This window comes from Carassius gibelio, chromosome B10 (assembly GCF_023724105.1).
Source record: "Carassius gibelio isolate Cgi1373 ecotype wild population from Czech Republic chromosome B10, carGib1.2-hapl.c, whole genome shotgun sequence".
In the NCBI taxonomy this organism is placed as follows: domain Eukaryota; kingdom Metazoa; phylum Chordata; class Actinopteri; order Cypriniformes; family Cyprinidae; genus Carassius; species Carassius gibelio.
In genome coordinates this window covers 11080428-11096719 of record NC_068405.1, presented here as the reverse complement: position 1 = coordinate 11096719, position 16292 = coordinate 11080428, and the positions used below count along the sequence as shown (strand labels likewise).

The following is a 16292-nucleotide window of genomic DNA, read 5'->3' as shown; positions in this document are numbered from 1 at the left end:
TAAGAGACTTCTTTCAACAATATTAAAATCTTACTGAGCCCAAACTTTTGAACGGTATAAACACAAAATGAGAAGGATTGCACATTTAAACATTAGATAACATCGGAGTTCCTCAGGTAGCAGTCAGTGTTATTGTGCATCAACTAGCTGAGTCACAATAAGTGTAAGAGAGTATCTAGCAAAAAGAAAAAGAGCACCTGATTGCCTTGGGGCATAATTGCACACCACTGCTGAACTTCCTTTGAAACAATAGTCAGTGTGGAAAGAAATAGGCACAAAGGATATGACCAGTGGGTTCGTCTTTGCACTTTGCAGTTTACACAAAGACATCTCGCGGCAGACACTGAATTATTTCTCAGAAGCCCCGTAGCAAGAACATGTGCACACATACCGAATGGATGAGGAAAAAAAGCCACGCGGCATGGCAGTCGTTTGCACCCGGTTCACTTTAGTGTTGCCATTGAGTATTTGAAATTAGAAATGAAGTCAAAGCTGCAGGGAGAAAAAGTGCTTCAAAGGGTCTGATGTCAGTAATGTAGTTTCTCTCCTAGTGGGGGGTCACACACGTCAGCACGTTTTCATACTTAAAAGCATAACTGCAGGCAAACCTACCACAGGGACACAAAAACCTTCCTTTCTGTGATTTTTAGCCTTGAAATAAAAGGCAAGGGGATGAAAACCAAAGGCGAGTGCTTGAGGAGTGCTTGACTCCTTAAGGAGTCTGATAGACACTTACACTCACATTTCCAGTTAGGAATCAACACCTGAAATCTGCAGCTGCGACTCAGACAAGCTTGAAAATCAACATAGTTGCACACGTGAGTGAACAGACTCCACCACTGGGCCCGCTTCAAAAGATCTACCTCCTCATACACGCGGCACTTTTCATCCTTAGTTTACAGCAGGTCTTTATAATAAATCCTCCCTTCCCTGGGTTCCCGACCCCAGCGATTCGGGAGTGTTTTCGCAAACTCTTTGATCTGACTTTGGTTTGAAAAGTTTTCAGCCAGTGGTTCTGATAGCATTATTAAGGTGTTCTTTTTAGGCAAAGGCCGTTTTTCGATTCCCGAGGTCTATTTACTTCAGTCCGTGGCGCACAGTGAGAGCAGCGCTGACATGCCAGGCCTGTTGAAAGCAGGGGATTCAGGAGCAGGGGCTTTTTGAATAATATCATAATTTCAGCCTCTATACAGTCATTCTGTGAACTCTTTCTCCTTGGTGCAGTGCACCTCTGTCAGTATGGCACACATGCTAAGTAAGTGTTGAGTATATATATATATATATATATATATATATATATATATATATATATATATATATATATATATATATATATATATATATTCAGTTTTCCTTTTAATTTTAGGAATTTTGTTATGTGCTTTTGTCATTTTTATTAGTTTTTATATATATATATTTATATTGAGTTTTATTCTTTTAGTAGTTAAATGTTTAAAGTTGCTACGTTTAAATTGCCTTTTATTCTTATATGTATATGATGACATATTTACTTCAGTAATAATTAAGAGGGAATTAAGCAGCCCCAGCCCAATTTAACCCCTGTATATATATGTTTACATGAAAAAAATGCATTATAAAGGGTTATTAAAGGGTAATGGTAATGGTAATGTGTTATTATTATTCATAATGTGCATTGTAATACATCATCATGTCGCAAGTAATTATAACCAAATTTAATATGCATAGTGTAAGAATGAATTGATAAGTGTTATAATGCATTAACCGTGTTTAAGATTATTCATGATATTGTACAATGCATTATTAGGTGCATTAAAAGGCATAATTTATGTATTAAAACTACTTTTATAATGTATTATATATAAAAGCTTTAAGTAAATTGTTACCAAAAATGCTTAATTTCATAGTTATAAGGACAAAAATGTATATATTTAATACATTTTGGTCTGTGGTTTCATAGCCTTGTTGTACAGCTGACGTTAAATGCAACACCTTTTGCTCTTCTGACTGTCACAATCAATTTGTCTGTTTTTCTTCTATTGTAAAAGTTGAGGAAACAAGGACTTCTTTTTTTTTGCAATGGGAACAAAAGATTTCACTGCAATAATATCTGCAGTGGTCTCCCATTGTCCCCCTATGCAGCAGCTGTTCCCCTGCTATTGTTTACTTCTGCATCCAATCCTGGAAATGTGAAAAGGGTCCATTGAGAGGGCTTATATTACTTTTACCAAAATTGAAAGGAAACTATTACATAAACTCATGTTGATTTCCGCGAATTTCAAGCTGACACATTTCAAAGGACAGCAAAGATTTCGATCTGCACATCTATATAAAGACTTCTGAGTACATTAACCCCACAGTGCCTTTCTAGAAGACAACAACCTTCGATTAGCCCTGTATTATTTCATAATAAGCTGTGTATTTTAATACTCCTCCAGTTTACATGCCTGAGGGAAATTAGTTTCCATAGCCACGAGGAACAACCAGGGCTAATTACAATTACAAGTCTTTTTTAATATTGGCCATTACATTATGAGCCATTATCATCTTTTGATGGCAATGTTTACCAAAGTACAGCAGTGAACTTTACATTTTCTGCAGATAAGATTTTCCTGGAAAACTGAAATTTAAATGTCACCTACATGAAGATGCGGCTTAATTGTTTTCATGTCCCTTGCAACGTAGTTTGCAACCAAATTGCACATTGCTTCTTGATACCGCATTTGTGATGCTCCAACAAATTGCATTAGCCTGTAACTCCATCACGTTGCAATAACTGCTGCCCAAGATGATGTGTAATCAGAGGGGCAGGGTAATTAAAATGCATCCGCTGTGTCGTTTCTGTGGGCTATATTAAATGAGGAAGGCCAATAGTGGAGCTCATTTTCCATTTACAGGGTCTGGCTGTTGAACGCATGGTGTGGTCTAATGAAAAAGGGGCTAACTCTAAACGCCAGGATAACACTAAACGCATGAGCCTGGCTGCTTTCGGCTCCGGGGATGCTCATTTCTAATTATGTGGCGAGAAGTTAGAATGATGATGAGCATCAGGAAACATTCGAGAATGCTAGCGTCGGCAGTGCATAATTGTCTGAAGGACATTTGCATTGCATCTACTTGACTGTTCTTCACTGTAATTAGAGGGGTCTCTTGGGCCTCACTGTCCCAGTCTGTTCGATCTTTTGCCTGTTTTAGAGTTCCGTCTTTCTGTCTTCCTGCACCGTATCACAGGCATAGTGTTAACTTAGCATGTTAAAGTGAAAGTTCACTGCTGATGGGCTTTTAATAAAACTTGGCTGTCTGTGGAGTATATGTGAAAATGTTTTTTAATGTTTCTTTAAATCTGTGCTATATAACTTCAGAAAACTTGCCAAATACATGCAAAATTCACTTTTTATCTTGCTAATTGCTCTGTTGATCCAACTGTCCATGTTCAGGAATACAAGAATGTGAATGTTTGATTTGTAGTTTTAATAAAAGCATCATCCGGCAGATTTTTACTAATAAATAAACCAGGAAATCTGGTAGGGTAACCATGCTTTTTTTTTTTTTCTTTTTTTTTTTTTTTTTCTGGGAGTGGAAACAGAATTTCAGAATTTCTAAATAGCACAAGATATGGGTTCCTAATCCTGTTCTTTGAGATCTACCTTCCTGCAAAGTTCAGCTCTAACCTGATCAAACACAACTGAAATTAAAAGGATAGTTCACCTTCAGTTGCTGCTCCCCATTGACTTCCATAGTATGGGGGGGGGGCACAATGCAAGTCAGTGGGGACCAACTGAAGGTCAGCTTTCCCTTTTCAGAAGCACTTAATAACTACAGGTGTGTTTGATCAAAGCTGGAACTGAACTCTGCAGGTACAGTAAGTAGTTCTCCAGGAACAAGATTGGTCACCACTGTCTAAAAATGTCCAGTTTTTGGCTTTTTTTTCCTGTTGACATGCTCTGTACAGTCCTCATACATTACAGTATATGTATGCGTATTTGAGTCTGTCCTCCAACAACAACAAAAAAACGACCGTATAGCTTGTTTGTGCAAGCACCTTATTACAACCTATATTTATGTTTTAAAGTTAAGAGCCTTCTAGAAGGCGTAAAAATAATGACAGTATCGTGTTGCATCTATGGTCATGAAATGACATACCTAGCAAAAAAGCAAGTTTATTTAAATGCAATATGTGGACTTTTTACACCTATCTCACAGTAATTTGTACATATTTAACAAGGTGGCTTATTCATTTGAATGACCACAACTAACCCCACCCCTAAACCTACCCCTTACAGAAATCATGCAGAATTGTTTATAGAGCATATACATTTTATGAGCACATGCATTCTCTGGGATCAAACCCATGATCATATAATAACATATCATCATATAATGCAATGGTCTACCAACTGAGCTACACAAAACCCAATTTGTAACGCAAATAAAGAGTACAAAACATTAATATGAATACGTCCTGTTGCCGATAGGGCGCAGCTGTAGTATACACTCTTATGGGTCGTATTTCAGGGATTTGGACAAACGACCTATACGGGCATATTGGTTGGTGCACAGGTTAGCATATTTGCTTTGCTTTGACTGTTCTTTGTAGATTACACAATATGCCCAGCTGGTAGATTGTATCAACACAGTCTCACTCTCTACTCGTCAAATGTCTGACGCATGGTCAAGTGATCTGGCGTCACTTTTTTGACGCACTGGGTATACCTTTGGCGTTATTTTTCAACGTGCAGGTTAGTCCGATAGACTTCTATAGAACTCAGTAGCGTTTATATTTGACGTCTTGGTTCAGCACACCGCAACTACACTGAATAAATAAAAATAAATAATAGGCTACAAAAATATATATATATATATGACAGAGATCGTTTTTATCTGGCCCTCCAACTTGTTTTTGAGGTTTAAATATTCTCGCAATCTGATATTAAAGTGATCTCTGTGCCAAAGCTTAGCGCGTTCATCAGTGGTGAGTTTAACAACACTCAACTGCAGGTAAAACAGCATTCAGCGGTGAGTTTGACCAAAGCAACACTCAACTGCAGGGAAAACGGCATAAAAAGGTGAGTTTAACAACGCTCCAAGGCGCGTGCAAGTAAGCAGTTTAACCGTTTTCTTACAACCCATTCTCGCTTATCGCTTATTCATAGTTCATCATCTCTATGAAATCACGTTCAAGAAGTCTCATTCAGCACACATCGCGATACTTGCCATCAGTTTCCATGTGCCACAGGGTCGGTGAGTAGATATAATTACGCTCTTTTAATGCCTGTTATAAAATGTATTCTGTCTTTATTAATCAGATTAGCGCCATATTGTTTACTCGCTGTATTATATCAGTCATCCGAGGCTGTCTTTGAGTTTCATTGCGTTTAACTAAATGAACACACCTGCTAACTAGTGTGATTAAACCCTGTCGGTCACGTGACGTGCCATAGACTTTCAATATATTCATTTCATGTCAAAGATGTAAATTTGTAGTAAAATCATGGTAACCACGGCATGTACAATAGCAACAAATTAAATTTGAAGTTAAAACCCAGGAACGGGACATTTACCATGTTTTTACCTCAGTAACTGTAGTTCTACTATGGTATATTAATAATCAATACAACAATAAAATAATCATCAAACTAACTTTGGTTGTACAACTGTAATTGTCGTTTTTGATGTGCTTTTATATTACAGATATCACACATTTACTGTACCATGCTTTTGATACATTTTTATGTAAATCCAAAAAAAGTAAATGAATGAAAGGACACATTTTTCCCTTCCTGCAGTTCATTCATATCAGTTTATATTTTAAATATTTTGCTCACAAAACATTATTAAAATTCTGTTTATAATTCTATTTTATTCTACCCCTCCCCCTTTCTTATTTTTATTATTATGTTTTTTTTTTTAGCTGAAAAGATGTAAAGGAAGCAGTCATCCCTGTGGTGTTTGTGGAGAGGTTTTCCTTCAGAAATGGAGAAGACTGAAAGCTGCGGAGGCAGACATTTGCAGCAGGAAGTCTGTGTTGGTTTTACCTTTTTATCAAACTGCTGTTATAAATTGCACAGCATTTGTTGTTTCTTAAACTTTTGCACTGTCCAAATACCCACACTTGCCATCTTTGCACTTGACCAATCGATTATTTATTTGACGTATTTCCTATGTTTAGGCCAAGTGTTCGAGTGAGCATGGTGACCACAAGTGTGTGTCGAACTTTTCATCACCTGATGACAGTGGTTCCCAATCCTGATCCTGGAGAACCCAGCACTGCACGGTTTTGGCGTCTCTCTTATCTGACAAACACACTTTTGAGGCCTTGGAGTCTTCACTGATGAGCTGATGAGTTGAATCAGGTGTGTTTGATCAGGGAGACATCTCAAATGTGCAGTGTTGGGCTTCTCCAGGACCAGGATTGGGAGCCACTGCCTTACGGGACACACTTAAGTGTTTACAGAGATTTTTTTTTTTTTTTTTTGATTATTATTCAACTTTGCATTTTAAAAGAAATTCTAATTCTCTTTTCATTAGTCCCTATTACAGAGGACAATTAAATTTTTGGGGCTTCTAATTAAGTGAAAAAAAAGCAGTTGCAAATGATGTACAAAATAAATATACTTTTCTGTACACCAAGAAAACATGCAACACTTTGTTTTACTTCGAAATTATTCTCAGTATCTAATTATTATTATTATTATTATTAATAATAATATTTCACATACATTGGAAAGGTTTCCGTGAGCAGATCAATTACACTACTGATAACATTCCTTTAAGCATGTAATATATTTTTTTATAATTCATATGAATATAGCTTGCTATTATTGACTAGCTTTTAATAATAGATGCATTTAATATATAATTATACAGCATCTTTACAGAGGCTGGTTTTATGGTCTAAAAGTAGCATGTAATAATATTTCCTTCCTTTCTGTCTTTCAGGATTGTTCGCAGATAATGATGTTCTTCTCGATCATGCACAAGGACTCACCTCTTTAACTCTTTATCTTCCCAACACACACAGAAATGCTCCCTTTATCAGTGTTTAGACTTTGCAGTGCAGTTTTGTTTTAGTTCTAAGCTTATAATGAATACATTGTGACCTTCCAGCAACCCATATATTGTATACAGAACCAGTGATCAAAACAATGGTTGAAAATAGTATTTTTATATTGATAAAGCATTGTGTTCTCTTTTTCAAGCTTCATACAGTAAACTTTACTTCTGGTGCTTTTATCATAAAAAAACAAACATCAGTTCTCATCAGGAGTTTTCGTAAAGGACGTATTCATGCACAGCCATCCCCTAGTTCCAGTCATGAAGTGAATGATGTTATTGTCAGTTTTATTTCTGCAATTTTATGTAGCAGGTGTTTGTTTTCCTGAACGTTATCTTTCTTCCATTGTTCAGACAATCAGTGTTTATTTGATGCTGTGCTGATGGAGGTTTATAGATGATATTGCACACTTGACATGCATGTCTTCATGGTCTTTATTTTCTGAGTTTGAAACAGTGTGTTGTATCACTTTTTGGTCAAATAAATTCTTCAGTGTTCTCTGAAAGACTATCTGTATTTACTTTTTTTTTAAATAAAAGTATTTGCAAAGAATTTTTATTCTTCATAGTGGCAAAAACAACTTATTGACAGAGGATGCAGTGCAGTTATATGGGCAATTTGTCTTTGAATCAGTTTTTTAACTCTGTTTTTATTGCTAGAGTTCAATTGGTAAAGAATGGCAAATCACAGAAAAACTAAAGTGAATAATTTTTATAGATTTAAAACAAAACAACATGCAATTTAAATGTTACAAGCTAATCATTTGATTAGAAAATGCACCTGTCTTTGAAAAAAAAAAAAAAGATTTAATGAGAGGAATCGGTTCGATAGAACTGCGAATGCTGGCCATGTGCTCATCAATATTGCCCAATTTTTGTCAAGCTGAAAACAATAATTAGCGCATTTGCATTATTGTTGGAGGAAGGTGTAGACGTTAATAAAACACAATCTAATAGGTAGCAAATGTTATTGATTGTTAACCAATCTATCCCTTCAGCCGAAAAACGAAAGTCATCGGTCATAAATGGATAAGGAAGCGTGACGCCGCTGCTCAGCTTTGATATCATTGGCTGTCAATGTCCCTTGTCATCGCAGGGTTGTCTGTGGTTGGACTATCCTTTAACCCATACTAAACAGCGCATCGTGTTACAGAAGAACGTTTTGCTACTATTATCACATTAGTAATATATTAAGTCAACAATTAAGGGTTGCTATGTTGAGGAAAATTACCTCTTTAGCGAGATCCTAACCCTAACCCTAATCATAACTTCGATGAACTACAAAAAACAGCCCCTAGTTTCGCCTTTCCATATATAGAACGACGGAGGCTTGTGGGTAATGTAGTTTAAATCGTTTTATTGACGAAATGAAATAAATAATATATTTAATGGAAAACTGGATATATGAATAGTTTCATTGTGTAAACCTCTATGATATAATTGAAAGACAGAGTGAAATTTGGTATTTTAGAGGGAGCAATATTTAAAATGGCTTTATGAAACATTTCCATTTATTTCTGAAAACTGTGCCCGACATTATTTTATCAGCATAGCATAAGTAAAAAATTCTTCTGGTTTTCTCTTTGATTCATTAATTGGACTCTGATTTACAGCCATTTCAAATGTACAGTTTTTGGCTCTTCCGGGGGGTGCTACTGGGCCCCTGGGGGTAGAAGGGCAGTAAAACCTACTTGTATGTATTCTCCTCATAATGGACAACAAACTGAGCTGAGTCACATTTATATCTGACAGTTTTCATAGACTAACCTTTTCTTATTCTTATGTCATGAGCAGTAAAGCTTTTGACAGGACATGGTGAGGCCATCTGATGAAACATGGCAAAATTAGAAAGAAATGATTTAATAATAAAAATTATAGATTATTTATTTTATTTTTGAAGTTAACAGTAATAAATATAATGGATAAACCTGCAACAACATGCCATTATCTATTCCCCACTGTTAAGCAGTAATCAAGGACAATTTATACACATTGTGATACTTCACTTTTCCACAAGGAATAATTCATGGAGTACTCAGAATACTATATATATTAACTAATTAGCAACAATCAGTGTAAAAATGTCCTCCTCATCCCCTTATCTGGGTCCTCAGATGCTGAACATCAGTAATGTGCCTGCTCTTGGATTTAATGCAGTACAAGATCCATGTTGATCATTCCTGCTACATTCTCAGTTATCCCTCAAGTGTTTGTAACTATAAAGTAAATGGCTTTTCAAAATAATTCATCTAGTAAATCCCTTTATATAGATATATAGGCATATTTGTGATTAAATATATACAATAATAACTTTCTGGTGTATTGTTGTTCCAGATGTCATTAATGTTTAAGCAAAAAATAATCCTGGTAATTAATATGTAGTTTTTCAAGTGTAGAATAAACCCATAGTAGCCTACAGTATCTAGTAAAATTATGAATTTACCAAGAATTTTCAACACACAATATTCACCATATTAATTTTATTGAAGCATAGACTATGAAGTTGATAAAGTAGCTTCAAGACAAACACAATTCAAGGAAAATAATAAAGGATCAAAAATTCATTAATATCATAAATTAATCAGTTCACACAGATGAGTGATGAAATGTCCTTAAAAGTAAAAATAATCCATCCAGTCAACTGTGATACAGATCATGTGATACATTTAAGACATGTGATACTGTTCCAGAAAATAATGATTTCCATCATCACATCTAAACTGGTTTCATCTCCCCATCGTGTTCTTCTTCTCTCGTGTCTGGAAACAGTTTGTGGTTGATATCCAGCACTGGTGTGGTGTAGCTTGTTCTCAGCCAGAGGATCTCTCAGTCCTAAGATCCCAGACCTGGTCAAAGTGAAACAAACAATACAGATTAAGTTGTTTAATTGACAGAGAGCTCAGCTTATGTTCTGTGTGATTTTAGCAGGGTGAGCAACTATGACCCTTGTAGTACTGTACACTTACCATTCTTCAAGCTGTTTTGAGACCTTTTGAGAAGGTTTTTCTCTGAAGACAATTTACCACATCCTCTTCTTTCAGTCCTTTCAAGAGCATCACTTGGTCAAAACCCCCCATTTGGCTGATGAGATCATCTGTACAAATTAAAATACTGCAATAAAAATTTCATTCTGCAAGAATTAAGGCAAAGGACTTGCTCATGAGACACCCCTTAGCATGTGACAGAATTTTTTGCCTCTATAATTCATCTATTGTTGCAGTAAATGTGTCTTTTTTCCCTCTCTAATTTATCTTCAAAGTTCCTGACTTCTCTCACAAATGTGTTTTAGTGTAAGGCCTGGCTTCAAACCAATCAACTATCAATCCACAATTTATAATACAACATTTATGAAACAATGAAATAATGTAAACCACTTACATAAAACTTGTATTCTTTTATTTAAGACAAACAGTTGGTGTTTTTTTTTTTTTTTTTTTTACTTAAAGTTTAAAAATATTCCAGTCACACTTTGCCTACATGATTTAATTGTAATAGCTGTATATAATTTTTTTTTTTATTAAGAATAAAAACATAGAAAGAATAAATTACGGCTGAGATGAACAGTCCTGTGAGATAAAATCATAAAGTGCTGTAACACATAACACAGCATTGCACAGCATTGCTTCAACACACACATACCAGAGGACTTCTGTCTTTGTTTGGGCTCAAGATGGCCGTCTTCATTCCTCATGAGCAAATCATTTCCTTGGTCTTCCTTCTCTTCTGAAAAACAAGATAATCTTACTCTGTGTGCAATTAACATTGCTCATTAAACATATAATTAAGTTAATTTAAAATAAGATTCAGACCAGAGCATTTGATGAGTAAATGTTGATTCAAAAATATTTTAAACAAATGTACCTGGGAAGAGCTGATCATGGCAAGATTCGCTGAGACTCAGTAACAGCTCTTTTAGTTTTTAGGAAGGTTTGTGAGGGTTGGCTCTTAAAAGAGCTGTTGAGCTTGAACAGCATTATCTGCAAACAATCCTGTAAGACAAAAACAAAGAAAAATATTACTACATTACATGCATCTTATACATTACTGTGCGTATGTGTGTGTGTAATTATACAGCTATATTCATATATATATAAAAAAAAAATATTACAAGCTAACAGGACTGTTATCAGTAGTGCGCAAGTCTTAATAATGCCAAAGCGCAGTGCCCTTAATGAACACTAAACCCACATTATCTCCAATACCGCTCCGGAGCTCTATACCAGGCTTAGTGTATCCCATCATGCATCAATTTTTGGAATAAATTGTGAGACCTTTTGTCGAGATCTCACAAGGGGTCACGGAAACCTTTACAATGTATGTAAAATATTAATAATAATAATAATAATAATAATAATAATAATAATTAGATATTGAAAATAATTTTTCAATTAATTTATTTTAAAATGCAAAGTTGAATGATCAAACTAAAAATCTCTGTAAACACTTAAGTGTGTCCCATAAGGCAGTGGCTCCCAATCCTGGTCCTGGAGAAGCCCAACACTGCACATTTGAGATGTCTCCCTGATCAAACACACCTGATTCAACTCATCAGCTCATCAGTGAAGTCTCCAAGACCTCAAAAGTGTGTTTGTTAGATAAGAGAGACGCCAAAACCGTGCAGTGCTGGGGTTCTCCAGGATCAGGATTGGGAAACAGTCATCAGGTCATGAAAAGTTCGACACACACTTGTGGTCACCATGCTCACTCGAACACTTGGCCTAAACATAGGAAATACGTCAAATAAATAATCGATTGGTCAAGTGCAAAGATGGTAAGTGTGGGTATTTGGACAGTGCAAAAGTTTAAGAAACAACAAATGCTGTGCAATTTATAACAGCAGTTTGATAAAAAGGTAAAACCAACACAGACTTACTGCTGCAAATGTCTGCCTCCGCAGCTTTTTGTCTTCTCCATTTCTGAAGGAAAACCTCTCCACAAACACCACAGGGATGACTGCTTCCTTTACATCTTTTCAGCTAAAAAAAAAATACATAATAATAAAAATAAGAAAGGGGGAGGGGTAGAATAAAATAGAATTATAAACAGAATTTTAATAATGTTTTGTGAGCAAAATATTTAAAATATAAACTGATATGAATGAACTGCAGGAAGGGAAAAATGTTTCCTTTTATTTATTTACTTTTTTTGGATTTACATAAAAAGGTATCAAAAGCATGATACAGTAAATGTGTGATATCTGTAATATAAAAGCACATCAAAAACGACCATTACAGTTGTACAACCAAAGTTAGTTTGATGATTATTGTATTGTTGTATTGGTTATTAATATACCATAGTAGAACTACAGTTACTGTGGCAAAAACATGGTAAATGTCCCGTTCCTGGGTTTTAACTTCAAATTTAATTTGTTGCTATTGTACGTGTCGTGGTTACCATGATTTTACTACAAATTTACATCTTTGACATGAAATGAATATATTGAAAGTCTATGGCACGTCACGTGACCGACAGGGTTTAATCACACTAGTTAGCAGGTGTGTTCATTTAGTTAAACGCAATGAAACTCAAAGACAGCCGCGGATGACTGATATAATACAGCGAGTAAACAATATGGCGCTAATCTGATTGATAAAGACAGAATAAATTTTATAACAGGCATTAAAAGAGCGTAATTATATCTACTCACCGACCCTGTGGCACATGGAAACTGATGGCAAGTATCGCGATGTGTGCTGAATGAGACTTCTTGAACGTGATTTCATAGAGATGATGAACTATGAATAAGCGATAAGCGAAATTGGTTGTAAGAAAACGGTTAAACTGCTTACTTGCACGCGCCTTGGAGCGTTGTTAAACTCACCTTTTATGTCGTTTTCCCTGCAGTTGAGCGTTGCTTTGGTCAAACTCACCGCTGAATGCTGTTTTACCTGCAGTTGAGTGTTGTTAACCTCACCACTGATGAACGCGCTAAGCTTTGGCACAGAGATCACTTTGATATCAGATTGCGAGAATATTTAAACCCTTAAAAACAAGTTGGAGGGCCAGATAAAAACGATCTCTGTCATATATAATTTTTTTTGTAGCCTATTATTTATTTTTATTTATTCAGTGTAGTTGCGGTGTGCTGAACCAAGACGTCAAATTTAAACGCTGCTGAGTTCTATAGAAGTCTATTGGACTAACCTGCACGTTGAAAAATAACGCCAAAGGTATACCCAGTGCGTCAAAAAAGTGACGCCAGATCACTTGACCATGCGTCAGACATTTGACGAGTAGAGAGTGAGACTGTGTTGATTGTATACAATGCCTAAACACTATTGGTCATACTACTTTTGTAGTCATAACCTTCAGCAAGTATAAAAAAAAACAAAGTTAAATCATGGACAATTTATAAATCCCAGCCAGGACATGTAAAGGATAAAAAAGCATTTATGGTCACCCTAGTATCTGGGTGAAGGTAAAGGTGCAGTCACATTAGCAATGTTAAAAAATTTTTTTTATTACTGATTAACTTACTTTATAGTAAACTACCACATTCAACCAAGCACTATTACTTACTAATTCATTCATCTGAGGTTCTTGTTAGATACTATTAGTTACTAGAGTGCTAATAATGTGTTACTCGTCTTCTTGTGTATTATATCATTAATGATGGAACAGTACTCTGAACTCTTCCTGAATTATTGAATACAGCCATTATTTTAGATTTATATGCGCACAAAGTTTTAACAACAACCCCTTTTACACAGTAATACCAGTAAATTGCCGTAAAATTACTTGAATTACTTTGCTGGTAAATTCAAAATCGCACTGTTCACACAGGCAATAGCATTTCATCTTTTGTGGTAGTTGTGTTGCTGTCTATGGAGGGTCAGAAATCTCTTAATTTTCATCAATATCTTAATCACTTACGTTCATTAATGACAGAATTTGTGTTTTTAATTTACATATTCTAATGACATTGTTACAATAGAAGGCTGGTTGAAAAACCACAAACTTATGATTTATGCTGTTAAAATCTGAAGCCTCTGGGATGCCCTCCATCCAATACTGCCATCCATCCATCCATTCTCCAAATCGCTTGTCCTATGCAGGGTCACAGGGATGCTGGAGTCTATCCCAACATCTATGGCTGTAGGCAGGGAAATACCCTAAACGGTTGCCTGTCCATCACAAGGCTTTAGCTTACGGCACCTAAAATTCACCGGTCCAAGTACTAACTGAGCCAAAGCTGGCTTAGCTTCTAAGATTGGATGAGATCAGATGAGCAGATGGTTGTAAGATTTACTGCTGTTTTACGTTATTTTGAACTGGATCAACTTCATTTTCATGTTAATTGCTCGTTATTAAGGGAAACTTCAATAATTCAATGAATAATTACAATATTATAGACCTATTATACAATGCATGATTTTCTAAAATTGCAATCTAAGTTCTGTGCAATAGCTACTTTTGATTGCATCATGCAGTATGTGACTTTCATGATCCAAATGTGTCTAATGGGCTACTGGAGAGAAAAAAAAAGAAAGAAAAGATGATTGGAAGGAAAGTGAAAATCTCAAAGCCTAATTTTTTAATAATTTACTCAAAGATAAAGTGTTTATTGACTTCGCAATGATCAACGATGTGCCTGTGTTTCTGATAAACTGTGATAGTATTGAAAAAGATCTATCAAGTTGCAAGTAATGGACTTATAAGGGTTTTTTATGCTCGTTAATTTACAAATGTTTTTACACATGCTTCTTGGGTAACGTTGCTTTTGAGATTAGTTCTGTAGCGATGAAGTGCAATTAACATGCTACTAATATTCTACTAATGCTTTGGGAGCCCAGCCAAGGTTGATGGATGTGTTTGTAAAGACACGAATGATAATAACAGATCAAGAGGCTTACATTTTACTCGTAAACATGTGAATAGCCATGTTGTTTCTTACTGAGAAGGTGGTATGTATCCTATGGAAAAGGTGGAAGGGAAAAAATCAATGTGCAATTGTCACATTCCAGAATGTCTCATACATTTGTATGTCCTTTTGTACTTCATTCCGGATGGACAGAGATGTTACCTAGCAACTGTGCTCTCTGAAAGGGGCTGCTCTTTATGGTTGTTGAATTGCTTTAATTGTAAGTATCGGGGAAGTATAACCAATTGGTGAAAAGTAGCACAAGGATAGTTTTTCAGCTGTTGAGACACTAGAGATAAAAGACATGTACAGGGATTCTGAAAGACAAGGATTTTGTTTTGAAACCACTGATGGTTTTAAAGGAAATTTGGTTTAGGATAAATAACAGAAAGATTCAAATAAAAGCCAAGGAATAACTGCAGAAAAAAAAGTAACCACATTTTAAAATAGATTAATTGTTGTGCATCAGCACCTACCTTGGTGATTTGGATTGGAGTTTTAGCAGATACTGTTTGCATTTACATTTTAACATTTCTTCCAGAATAACAGATCCCAAAATAATGACTAGGGATGCAAAGGGTACATTTCTGGAAACTTTCAGGAATTTGGGAAACTTTTGGGAAGTTTCTGGAAATGTTTCACCTCTTTGCAATCCTTTCTGTCCAATCAGATGCTCTCTAGAATGAGAATGTCCCTCCCCAATTCCAATTGCAACTGACAGTTGACAGAACCAAATTTTATTGCCAATTTTAAAAGAAAAGGGGTGAGTCATTCAATGTGTTTCCTGCCTCCACTTCCTGTTTCAAAAGGAAATATGCCAACACAGGATACAAACAATAAATAATACTAAACAACCTGTTGAAGTTGATGTACTAGATCAAATAACCTTTTCCTTCACTGTCCTTGGTGCTGATGTCATGGTTAATTGATATTTCAATCATCTTAGAAGGTGACTGCAGTCCAGACAATTAGTTCCAGTCTTTTGGACACCGTGTTACTGAAACACATGCTCAATGTGATTTTTGACATTGCATGTAATCAGTTTGTTCATTTTAAAAAGAAAGTATTTACAGCCAGAGAAACACTTTTGGAATAAACACCCTTTTTATCTTAAAAAAATGTCAGTGGGGTAAATGTTGTGACCCTTGAGCTGTAGATTGCTGTATGATAAGGCTTCATATTAACATTTTGCACCATTTGAATATGTATTAGTGTTGCACCACTTACTGGTGGCCTTGTTTGTTTAAGTATTCCCCTGATTAGAGATGCACCTCAGGTTAATGAGAAATGTAAGCTGTTTATGCTGTAGTGTGTGTGATTAAATTCAAGTGGGCTGCCGCAATGATTTTTTGCCAGCTTCCAAGTGCGTAATCCTGCTATGATAGAGATATGCACCAAG

General features: G+C 35.6%; 2 long non-coding RNA genes across 5 annotated transcripts; one reads left to right on the top strand and one right to left on the bottom strand.

Annotated features, from left to right (window-relative positions):
* The first annotated feature begins 4604 nt into the window (after positions 1–4604).
* LOC127966158 (uncharacterized) lies at positions 4605–7538 on the top strand. 2 transcript variants are annotated; one of them, XR_008155547.1, is made up of 3 exons: positions 4605–5220; positions 5899–5997; positions 6919–7538. It is a non-coding gene; the product is annotated as an uncharacterized LOC127966158 (long non-coding RNA). The 2 variants fall into 2 exon arrangements; XR_008155548.1 differs by having other exon boundaries at positions 5891–5997.
* A 2197-nt stretch (positions 7539–9735) lies between these two features.
* On the bottom strand, positions 9736–13251 carry LOC127966793 (uncharacterized). Of its 3 annotated transcripts, none has more exons than XR_008155700.1 (7): positions 12854–13251; positions 12680–12767; positions 11906–12008; positions 10894–11021; positions 10672–10755; positions 9999–10126; positions 9736–9878 (listed from the first exon to the last, which is right to left on the bottom strand). It is a non-coding gene; the product is annotated as an uncharacterized LOC127966793 (long non-coding RNA). The 3 variants fall into 3 exon arrangements; XR_008155701.1 differs by having other exon boundaries at positions 10672–10752; XR_008155702.1 differs by lacking the exon at positions 12854–13251 and having other exon boundaries at positions 11906–12000; positions 12680–12847.
* Positions 13252–16292: the final 3041 nt, after the last annotated feature.